We start from the raw sequence: 13,249 nt of genomic DNA on the forward strand, positions 1-13,249 counted from the left end.
GGGTTTGAACCACCAGCCTTCTGGTTAGCAGTCAAATGCCTTAGGCACTACACTACCAGAGCTCCCACAATATATATATATAACACATATATATAGTACGCACACATGTATAATACACACAAATATATAACACACATATACAAAACACTCACCATTTGTCCCTCAGTAAATCACACTATGTTAGCTTGTGTGATTCTCTGAAGATGTAGGCTATGCCACCATTGTTTCAAATATCAGCAGGGTCACCCATTATGGACAAGTTTCAATGGAGCTTCCAGACTAAGACAGACTCAGCAGAAGGAAGAGCCATCTACTTCTCAAACTATTTGGCCAGTGAAAATCTTATGAATATCAGTGACACTGACTGATATATTACTGGAAAAATTAATGGATATCCCTGAAACTTTCTCAGATATAGTGCTGGAAGATGAGCCCCTCAGATAGGAAGGCACTAAAAATATGACGGGAGAAGTGCTGCCAGCACAAAGTAGAGTTGACTTTAACGATGTTGGTGGGGTAAAGCTATTGGACCCTCCATTTGCTGATGTGGCATGACTCAAAACAGGAAGAAACAGCTGCAAACATTCATTAATAATCAGAAAGTGTAATGCATGAAGTGTAAATCTACAAAAATTGGAACTTGTCAAAAATGAAAAGGAATGCATGAAAATCAATATCCTAAGCATTAGTGAACTGAAATGGACTGGTATTGGCCATTTTGAATCACATAGTCACATGACCTACTATGCCAGGAATGACAAATTGAAGAAGAATGATGTTTCATTTTTTGTCAAAAAGAACATCTAGAAATAACCTGCAGTAGAGTGATAGGATAATATCCATAAGCTACAAAGAAGACCAGTTAATACTACTACTATTCAAATTTATGCACCAATTACTAAAGCCAAAAATGAAAAATAATGAAGATTTTTACAAACTCCTGCATTCTGAAATTGACAAAACATGCAATCAAGATATATTGATTATTACTGGTGATTGGAATGTGAAATTTCATAACAATGAAGAATCATTGGTAGTGGGGAAATATGGACTTACAGATAGAAATGAAGCCAGAGATTCCATGATAGAATTTTGCAAGACCAGTGACTTATTCATTGCAAATACCTTTTTCAACAACATAAATGGTGGCAATACATGTGGAACTCACCAGATGAAATACTCAGAAATAAGATGGACTAAATCTGTGGAAAGAGTTGATAGAGAAGCTCAATACCATCACTCAAAATAAGCCCAGGAACTGACTTTGAAACAAACCATCAGTTGCTTCTATGCAAGTTCAAGTTGAAGCTAGTGGAAATTAAAATAACTCCACAAAAGGCAAAATAGTGCCTTGAGTATATCCCACCTGAATTCGGAGACCATTTGAAGATAGATTTAACACATTGAACACCAGAGGCTGAAGACCAGATGAATTGTCACATATCAAGAACATCATACATGGAGAAAGCAAACAATCATTAAAAAGACAGAAAGGGAAGAAAAGACCAGAATGTATATCAGAAAAGGCTCTGAAAGTTACTCTTGAATGTAGAATAGCTAAAGCTATTGGAAGAAATCATGAAACAAAAGAACTTAACAGAAGATTTCAAATGACAGCTCAGGAAGACAAAGCAAGGTATTACAATGAAATGTGCAAAGACATGGAATTAGATAACCAAAAGGGAATGGGCATTTCTCAAGGTGAAAGAACTGAAGGAGAAATTCAAATCTCAAGTTGCAATATGGAGGGATCACAGGGGTAAACTATTGAATGATGAAGGAATTGTCAAAAGAAGATGAAAAGAATATACTGAGTCACTGTATCAAAATGAATGGATTGCTGTCCAATTATTTTGGCATATGACCAAGAACCAATGGTGTTGAAGGAAGAAGTCCAAGATACACTGAAGGGATTGGTGAAAAACAAGGTTCCAGGAATTGATGGAATACCCACTGACCTGATTCAACAAACAGATGCAGTGCTAGAGGTGCTTACACCATTATGCCAAGAAATATGGAAGACAGCTACTTGGCCAACTGAATGCAAGGAATCAATATTTCTGCCTATTCCAAAGAAAAGTGATCCAACAGAATGTGGACATTATCAAGCCATATCATTAATACCACACACAAGTAAAATTTTGCTGAAGATATTTAAAAAACACTTGCAGCAGTAGTAATGAGCAATGTCCAGAAATGTAAGCTGGATTCAGAAGAGAATGTGGAATGAGCAATATCATTGCTTATGTCAGATATATCTCAGTTGAAAACAACAAATGCCAGAAAGATGTCTACCTATGTTTTATTGACTAGGCAAAGACATTTGACTGAGTGGATCATAACAAATTATGGACAACATTATGAAGAATGAAAATTCCATAACACTTAATTGTGCTCATGAGAATACTGTGCAGAAACCAAGAGGCTGTTGCTTGAAAGGAACATGGGGATACTGCATGGTTTTAAATTAGGAAGGGTGTATGTCAGGGTTGTATCCTTTCACCATACTTATTCAATCTGTATGCTAAGCAAATAATTCGAGAAGCTAGACTATATGAAGAAGAATGTGGCATCATGACTGGAGGAAGACTCTTTAAGCACTTGCTATATATGGCGCAATCTACTTCCGTAGTGATACTGCCTCGGAAACCCAAGGAGGGGTCGCTATGAGTCAAGTCCGACTCGATGGCACATAACAACAACAACAACATATGCCAATGAGACAGCCTTGCTTACTGAAAGTGAAGAGGACTTGAAGCACTTACTGATGAAGATCAAAGACTACAGTCTTCAGTATGGATTACATCTCAACAGATAGAAAATGAAAATCCTCAAAACTAGGTCAATAAGCAACAACAAAATAAATGGGGAAAAAAAGAAGTTTTCTGGGATTTCATTTTACTTGGATCCACAATCAACACTCATGGAAGCAGCTGTCAAAAAATCAGACATCATATTGCAGCCAAGAATGCTGAAAATACTATGGACTGCCAGGAGAAAGAACAAATCTATCCTAAAGGAAGTGCAGCCAGAATGGTCCTTGGAAGTGAGAATGACCAGACTTTGTTTCAGCCACTTTGGTTACATTATCAGAAGGGACCATTCCCTGGAAGAGGGTATCATGCTTGGCAAAGTAGAGGGTCAGCAAAAAGAGGAACAACCCTCAACAAGATTGATTTACACAGTGGCTGCATTGATGGTCTCAAGCTTAGCAAGGATTGTGAGGATGGCATAGGACTGGGCAGTGTTTCATTCAGTTATACATAGGGTCCCTATGAATTGGAGCTGACTCGACAGCACCTAACAACACAGCAATATATATATAATAAGCACATATGTATAAAACACACACATATTTAATACACATATATACAACATATATACATATCAACAGATATATACATATAACACACACATGGAGGAGCTCCTGGGGCATAGTGAGTAAGGTATTTGGCTGCCAACCAGCTGTTTCACAGGAGCAAGATGGGACAATTTACTTCTGTAATGATTAATAGCATTGGAAACCCAATGGGGGCCCTCATGAGTTGGAATCAACTTGAAGGCAGTAAACTTGTGCTTTGTATTCATATATAAAACATATATAAATGTATATATTAATATGTATATATACCATACACATATATACATATACATATATATGTTGTTAGGTGTCATTGAGTCATCTCTGACTCACAATGACCTGATGTACAACAGAACAAAACACTGCCTGGTCCTGTGTCATCCTCATGATCCTTGCTATATCTGAGACCATTGCTGTAGTCATTGTGTCAATCCATCTTGTGGAGGGTCTTCCCCTTCTTCACTGACCCTCCTCTTTACCAAGTATGATATCCTTTTCCAGGGAATGGTTCCTTCTGACAACACGACCAAAGCAGGTGAGACAAAGTTTGGCCATTCTGCACTTCTTCCAGGATAGATTTGTTAGTTAGCTGCAACCATGGGCTCAGGTATTGCATGTATCATGAGGCTGGCACAAGTCCAGGCAGTGTTTTGTTCCTCTGTGCATAGGGAGGAAGTAGGATTATGGGGATTGCAATCAATATCATGAAACAAAGGCACATGAGCTGCTGTATGGAAAATGAATTTGCTCTGTAAGTACCCCCCCCCCAAAAAAAAAAAGGAAAGGAAGGAAAAGAGAGAGGAAAAGAAAGCAAAAGTCCAGATTCTATGGGATCAGGGTCTATGTGATCAATTGCATACTCTGAGACAATGATTTGAGTTTATGTATGAGATGATCTCAATAAAGTACTGGTAGAAGAGCAGGAAAATGAGACAGAGAAGGAAAGGTCACATCTAAAATGCATGTTATCACATAGGTTCACTGGATCTTAGTGCCTAAGGTGAGCTGGGAGTCAGAGGGCAAATGATTCTCAGAGCCATTCCACCTGAGGCATCATTGGCTGAGTGTTGCTCCCAAATAAGAATGAATTAGCAATATGCAAGGGAAACTGATGCATAGTTACTAATCTATAGTGAAGAATTTCACATACTTACCCTGCTTACTAGGTATGCCATCTCTAACAGTGATTGCAAATTTGAAAAGAGGCTTTGATTCTATAGGAAACTGCTATGAGATTGAGAGAGAGATAGATGCCAGACTATACATAGAAACAGAATTCTGATGTGGTAAACATCAAAATAGCGATCCCTCCTTGGGTTTTTGAGGCAGTACCACTATGGAAGTAGATTGCCCAATCTTCCTTCTGAGAAACAAATGTGAAAATTTTCACTACAGATTAGTAAATAGGCACAAAGATTCTCATGCTTACCTTGCTTATTGGATAATCCAACCCTGCTATCAAACCAAAAACAACCACAGCTATTCTCTGGACCATTAAGCCTGCCAGGGGCTTGAGAGAGCATGTTCAGGCTTTCAGAGAGTCCCCAGGTAGTGGATATTCAGAACTGTCTTAATGTCTGAAGGGATACTGGCAGGAAGCTTCAAGTGTGCTTTGAACATAATGACATTTACTCCAAGTGATGGTGTACTTCATCGTATCTCCCTCTGGTCAAGAGTTTCAAGTATGTCCTCTCTACTGTCCTGATCCATGTCCACCTGTGTATTGGGGGTTGGATAGTCAGAACTTCTGACAAGGCATGTCTGGAAGGGGAAATGACTACTCTGAGACTAACTGGAGAACACATGAACCTCAGGTAAAGAGTGTGGTGGTATGTTCATTTATGTTTGCCTACACAGAGATATTTGTCTTTTAGAAACATCCTTAATGATTGTTGAGGGATGTTCTTCCTCCATGCTCACACTTTCATTTCATGTAAGTGAGGATGAGCACATGCCAGTTTAAATTAGGATAGTTTAATTATAGTAGAGTTACCAGCCACTCCTCAGAAGGAAGACAGGGCAATCTACTTCCATAGTGATACTGCCTCAGAAACCCAAGGAGGGGTCCCTATGAGTCGGATCTGACTCGATGGCACATAACAACAACAACAGAGTAAAACAGGTTAAATTAGTTAAATGAACAGGCTAAGGAGGTTAAATCACAGTGTATTTGCTAAGAATAAGGAACTCTGAGGGCATGGTGGTTAAAGCATTCAGTTGCTAACCAAAAGGTTAGCTGTTCCCACTCACCAGCCACACCATGGGTGAAAGATGAGACAGTCTACTTCCATAAAGATTCACACTTCTACTCTGTCCTATAGGGTCACTATGAGTTAGAATGAACTCAATGAGTGGGTTAGGGGTGGGTTGCTAAGAATATCGGAAAGGTACCATCTTCTTTGCACTGGAGCTGAAGGTGGAAAGATTTTGCCCCTGGTGCCTTTTTCTGCAATTATGTGACCACAACGGGAGAGTCTAGCAATAAATCAGCAACGTGAATGAGCTATGAGTTCAAAAGAGAAGGATATTAGGTATTGAGCTATCATTTGTGATGGTGTCCCTGCTTCTAGCTATGCTTATATCCCAGATCAATGCCTGTGTTACTGGGACTTTCTGATATAATCACTTGTAAAACTTTTTTTTTTTTTTTTTTTTAATTTTGAATCCAGAAGATTCCAAAATTCAACATTGATGATCAGGTTATTGTAACATACCAGAATCAAACCTGCTGCCATCAGATTGATTCAGATTCAGAGTGCCTTTATAGGACAGAGTAGAACTGCCCCACATAGTTTTCAAGGCTATAATCCTTATGGAAGCAGACATCCACATCTTTCTTCCATAGAACAGCTCGTGGGTTTGAACAACCGATCTTTCACTTAGCAGCCAGTCTCTTCAAACACTAAGCCACCAGGGCTTTTTCTGTATAGCACAGAAAGTAATACTAGCATCCTATTGAAGACATTTTCAGCAATAGGCAAGTCTTTGCTAACCAGAAAACTGGTGGGATGTTGGGTAGATTTCTTAAGATTTTATTACTTCAATTTCCTTTTCAGTAGAATGAAGTAAATCACACTATCTTCCTTATACATTTATTGTGAAGAATAAATGAGGTAATAAAAAGTATTTGCACAGCACTTGCAATATAGTATTGAATGTTCCATAAGGACTGGAACTGTGTCTGGAATCTTTTTCCTTAAATTTAGCACCTGTTACACTGCCTGCACATATAAGTTGCTAAAGCATAGTATTTGCATGAATAAATGGACAGACAAAAGTACAAGTGATATTCCAAATATTTAACAGCCAGTATGGTATTGGTATCCATCAACAAACACTGTACAGTCATTTGCATCCAGTACAGTGTTATCATGTACATGGTACTTAGATATCAGATATGAACTAGAATGAAAGAACTAACAAACATTACAAAGCAAGACCTCATAGAGTTCTAAAGCTTGGGTGTGTTTGGTTTTACATTCAGTGAAGCATATGTAATGATGCTGCTCACTGATTATTATTTTATGAAAGATTACTACCAGAATATACTGCATTGATTACATGACTCTCTTATATAAAGTGTTCTATTATTGAGAGAAGTACCATCCCCAAATGTTTTATTTTCTAAACAATGCCTGCCCTGTGTTATAAAATTCTGTTGCTGGAAGGATGCTTTGAGATTATATACTGAGTCTTTGCATGGTTTCATGGAAGCAAATAAATTTTAAATACTCTCTCATATGAAGGCTGGACTTCCTATTCCTTTTGAGTCATGCTCTGTTTGATAAATGCATTATTTCATGTCTCCTTCCACTGACCTGACCTAAAATAGAATATTATTGAGAGCCAGAGAGAGTATAAAAGTCTGGCTCTTTATCACTCAGAGAGTTCAGAGTAGATCCAAGATGAAACTCAGCTCTTCTTACCTCTCCAAATCAAAACCAAATCTTTGCCATAGAGTCAATTCTGACTCATAAAATGACCCATTTATTCTAAGGCTGTGATCTTTATGGGAGAAGACTGCCACATCTTTGTCCTGAAGAGTGGCTATGGGGTTCAAATCTCTAACCACTAGTTTACCAGCTGAGTGTTTAACTACTGTGCCACCAGGGCTCTTTCAATATGGCTTATGCAACATGACAAAGCAAAGCACTTCCCTGGAGTTGGATCCAACTAATAGTGACCCCTTTTGGGGTTTCCAAGGCAATATCACTACTGAAGTAGATTGCCCAATCTTCCTTTTGAGGAGTGGCTGGTGGGTTTGAACTGCCAGCTTTCTGGTTAGCAGTCAAATGCCTTAGGCAGTTTCTAGTTATTCCAGGAAATGCTATTTTAATTGCTACCTTAGGAGCTCTGGTAGCATAGTGCCTAAGGGACTTGACTGCTAACCAGAAGACTGGCAGTTCAAACCCACCAGCCACTCCTTGGAAGGAAGATGGGGTAATCTACTTCCATAGTGATACTGCCTCCGAAACCCAAGGAGAGGTCACTATGAGTTGGGTTTGACTCGACAGCACATAACAACAACAACAACAACCTTAGGGCTCATCCCCATGAAGTACTTTTTTTTAGAATGCCTGTCCACCATCAGTGAAAAGACTACATTTCATTGCAAATCAACCATCAATCTTGAATTTGTGATTTTATTTCTCCTTCATGTACAAAGGCAGAGAGAAGGAATCATGAAATAAAAGGTAAGCACTCTAGCTAAAAGAACAACTACTGTATTGATTTTCAACTTAATCGCAATGACTTTGTTTACTAGAACTCCCCTTCTCCTCCTCCTCTTCATTCTTCTTTTGAATAGCAACAAGAAAATGACCTTTGCAATATTTTAAACTAAATTATATATTATGGTATGGCAACTGTTTTATAAAAGGTCAAAAGTAGTTTCTAATGTAAATGTTATTACCCCAGAAGGCAATATATATTATTTAATTATAGTATTTAAAATCAATGACTATATATAGATATGTCAAATATTCTTTCTTCCTGCAACATCACCTGCTATTACTTTGAAATAATGGAAAGGCACATTTCTCAAGGGTATAGACTAGGACTTCTATTCTATTTTCATATTATTTCTAGAGCACTTATTAGAGGCAAGGACTACAAATGATGTATTCAGTAATTGCTTACTAAATGTATATGATAGAAGAAAATGTAAAGGATCTATTGTCCATGGAACATGTACTACTCTCCCAACAGTTAAAAATCTTTATAGTGAATAATAATAAATACTACTAATAATAATAATTCTAAGGACTGGAATAATACTGAAAAATTGCTTGCATATATTTTTGTTTAGCAATATATATATAGTAATTTTACAAACAGTTGACTGAAGATGAATATACAACTTAGTTACTTCTCAGAAAAAGTGCAAAATTACCTATTGACTACAGATCACAGGTACAAATTACTACAGATTACAGAAAGATTAAAATTAAATCCACAAAATATCTATTTGCTTAACTACAGACTTCTACAGATTATGGATGACTACTGATTACAGCTTAATATAGATTGCAGGAAGAAAAACAAAGGGTTTTCTTTTAGGAGAATGAAGTATATCTCCAAGGTTACTGCTATCTAAACTATATTTCTCAGTAATAAATTCTTAAATATGCAGAAGTATGCTTCAGATCAACTATCTGGGGTTGAGAGAGTGGGGCAGGTATATGAAAGAGCAGAACTAAGAGGCAATTACAACCAGCAAAGCATCAAGAATTCATGTGCTGAGATACATTTTAAGTAGTAAAAGAATTTCACCTAGGGTATCTTAATTGGTACTATTACACTGACAAGCCATAGAAATCAACTTTGGCAGCCAAAAGTGAAATGATAGTGATCTATTTGGGCATTCCAGCAGTTTACAAAGTTAATAGGAGTTTGGAGACAGACCCAGGCTGGGGAAAAAACAAAAATAAAAAACACAAGTTAGGATGGATAGTTATGGAATAGAAAACACAGCTACTTATTTTTAAAAGGAGAAAACATCACTGTGCTAGCTGATGCAACGGATCTCTGGTGGCACAGTGATTAAAGCCCTCAGTATCTTAATCTAAAGGTCAGCTGTTTGATCCCATGGGAGGAAGATGTGGCAGCTTTCATAAAAGACATAAAGCCTTGGAAAGCCCATAAGGATGTTCTACTCTGTCCTAAAGGATTGCTGAGTTAGAATCAACTCAAAGGCAGTGGATTTGGTAGGGTTTTTTTTTTTTTTTTCATTTTTTTTTTGGTTGTTGATGAATGATCCTTCCTAAAAGTATCCTACATCTTTGCACCAATCAATCAAAATTTAAAATTTTGGACAAGATTATCCAATTGGCCAAGCTAATTTGTACACGCACATGTTTTAGTTACTTAGTGCTACTTTAACAGAAAATATCACAAATGGGTGACTTAATCTAACAAGAGTTTATTTTCTTACAGTTTTGGAGGCTAGAAGTCTGAATTTGAAGTGCCAGGCTCTCGGGGCTGGATGAAGGCCCCACGACCTTGAACTTTAGCTCTGCCTCTTGCTCCTGGCCCACTGAAGCTGGGGGCTTTCTTCACTCAGGGAGCTGCTGGCTGCTGAGGCTGACAAACACAAGGTCAACAAGTGAAAAGGTACAGCCCCAATATTACCAAACCACATGTCAGGCCATTGATTCAAGTCCAATAAGAGTCCTGAGATCAGCAGACAGCATGTCAGACTGCTGAAGATGATTCAGCTACATGCAGGATTCCAGTTTGCAAAAAGCTACAGACCATTCCTAAAGCTTCTCTTTATTTACTTAGAGAAGACCACATCCCTAAGGCAGCTAGATTCCACTATGGAGTTGATCACCATTCTCATCATGGGTAATACTACATCTGGCTGCCAAGCCTCTCAAAACCAGGCCTAGTTGGTACATAACCTTAAGTACCACAGCCAGGACCAGGCAGTATTCTGCTCTACTGTACATAAGGTTTCTATCAGTTGGAGCCAACTCGCTGGTACCTAACAACAACACCAACAATTTGCATATCTGTTCCATGACTTTCTTGGATTTGAGTAAGGGATAATATGCTACTGATAATCTTCAGTAATAGAATAGTCAGAAAAAGCCCTCAGTAAAGCTGGAGATTAAAAAAAAAAAAAAAAAAAATGCAGAATTCCTTCTAGATAGGTTACCCAAAATCTCCCTGCTGTAAACTTGATTCTGACTCATAGTGACCCTACAGGACAGAGTAGAACTGCCACACAGGGTTTCCAAGGTTATAAATCTTTATGGGAGGAGATTGCCACATCATTTCCCCACAGAACTGCTGGTGGGTTCGAACCTCTGAATTTTCAGTTAGAAGCAGAGCACCTTAACCACTGTGTCACAAGCTGTCCAATCCTAGATAGGGAGGAATGGGTACAGACTCTGTGTGCATATGTGCATGTGTATAAAATAATAATTATATTTTATAATTCCAGTAAGGAAATCTTTATTCTATTCTACACATAATTTTAAAATAATCTTCTGAATTTGTTATTTATTTGTTGTTGTTGTTATGTGCCATCAAGTCAGACCCGACTCATAGAGAGCCTTCCTTGGGTTTCCAAGACAGTATCACTATGGAAATAGATTGCCAACCTTCCTTCCAAGGAGTGGCTGGTGGGTTTGAACCACCAGCCTTCTGGTTAGCAATCAAGTGCCTTAGGCACTATGCTACCAGAGCTTTATTTATTATTTAGTTATTTATTTACTTAACATGATAACTGTCATTTTCAATGGGTAAGATACAGGCTTTATGAGAGCAAAGAATTTTGTCTCTCTTGTTCATTGTTTTATCCCTCCAAGTAGAGCAGGCATACATAGTTGATAATCAATAACTATTTATTGAATTACTAAATTAATTCGTGAGATGGCATTAAATGTTTGGAAAATACTTCTTCCTCCAATTCAATATATTTAAGTCACAAATCACAAAACTTTGTGACCTATTTACAACCTCAAATAATTTTTACCACATGAAGCCTTGAAGAAAGGGAAGATGGAGAAGTTTCAGTTTGTTTTTCACAGATTGAGCACTTTTATCTCTATACACTGTTGTAGAAAGGGAATCTTTTGACCTATTTTCTCTGATTGACAGTGTGCTGGAGTTAATAATGAACTTGTGATGATGATGAAATCAAGTGTGAAGCAGCTGTTTCTGCCTGGTCCCTCTTAAATTCTTACAAGCTTCAAAAAGCATTTTTGAAATATCAATGGAATTTGGAAGATAAATATATAGTGGACTTCTTGGGAGAGTTTTTTACATAGAAAAATTCCTGACACCTAATTCAGAAGGAGGAGTCAAAGAAATTAATGATAAAGATTTGAAATGAATGATGATAAAAATTATAACAAAAATGTCATAGTAGTGTTTAAATTCTCACTTCACTTCTGGGTGGGCTTGGGGGAGATAATTAGATGTCTTTATTTAGGCTTCAAGACAATAATTCTAGGTGATGCTTTCTGTGAAAATCCATCTTGTTTTTCAACACCCAGTTTCAAGTTCATTTCTAGGTAGATTTACCTACCTTCAAGACCCCTAAAGGCCTGCCTCTGGTACTCCCAATTACATTCTATTTATGTTAACCTTATCATATTTTTTTCTTATATGTGTCTAAATTTTCCTCCTTAACTGTAATTCTAAATGTAGAAACTACATTATATTAATTCTTGTAACTTCTATGACATATATTAGCAACTTGCAGCACCTTGTCACGAAAGAGGGGAAGGCCTTCAACAAGATGGATTGACATGGTGGCTGCGATGATGGGCTCAAGTATAGCAGGGATCATGGAGCTGGTGCAGGATCAGGAGGTGTTTCATTCTGCTGTGCATGGGGTCTCTATGAGTCGAAAACGACTCGATGGCCTCTAACAACAACAACAATAATTTTTCAAGACCAATGATTTATTTATTGCAAATACATTTTTCAACAACATGAACAGCAGCAATACACATGGGCTTTACAATATGAAATAAACAAAAATTAGATCTATTACATCTGTGAATAAAAGATGGTGGAGAAGCTCAATATCTTCAATAAATACAAGATCAGAAGCTGACTGAAACAGATCATCAAATTGAAACTGAAGCTGAGGAAAATCAAAAACAAGTCCATAAGAGCCAACATATGACCTTGATTATATCCCAACTAAATTTAGAGACTACCCAAAGAACATATTTGACACATTGAACCCCAATAATAGAAAATCAGACAAGTTGTGGAATGCTGACAAGAACATCATACATGAAGAAAGCAAAAAAGTCATCAAAAAGATAGAAAATGATGAGAATACCAAAATAGATGTTGGAAGAGACTCTGAAACTTGCTCTAAAATGGACAGTAGCTAAAGCAAATCGAAGAAATGACAAGATAAAGAACTGAACAGATCAAAGAGCAGCTTGAGAAGACAAAGTCAAGTATAAGGAAAAATGCAAAGAGCTAGAGTTAGAAAACAAAAGAAAAGAACACACTCGGCACTTCTCAAGCTGAAAGAACTGAAGAAATAACTCAAGCCTTGAGTTGCAAAATTGAAGAATTCTATAGGCAAAATATTGAATGATGCAGGAAGGATGAAAAGAAGATCAAAGGAATACACAGAGTCACTGTACCAAAAAGCATAGGTCGACATTCAATCATTTCAGGAGATACCATGTGATTGAGAACAAATGGTATTGAAGGAAGAAGTCCAAGCTGCACTGAAAGAATTGATAAAAAGTAAGGTTTCAGAAATTGCCAGAATTCCCATTGAGATGTTTTAGCAAACAATGCAACACTGGAGGTCCTTACTCATTTATGCCAAGAAAATTGGAACACAGCTACCTGATCAATGACTGGAAGTGATTGATATTTGTGACCATTCCAAAGAAAGGTGGTCCA

The sequence above is a fragment of the Orycteropus afer genome, unplaced genomic scaffold (assembly GCF_000298275.1).
Source record: "Orycteropus afer afer isolate SDZICR_OR568_19922 unplaced genomic scaffold, OryAfe1.0 scaffold00279, whole genome shotgun sequence".
NCBI classification, from domain to species: Eukaryota; Metazoa; Chordata; class Mammalia; order Tubulidentata; family Orycteropodidae; genus Orycteropus; species Orycteropus afer.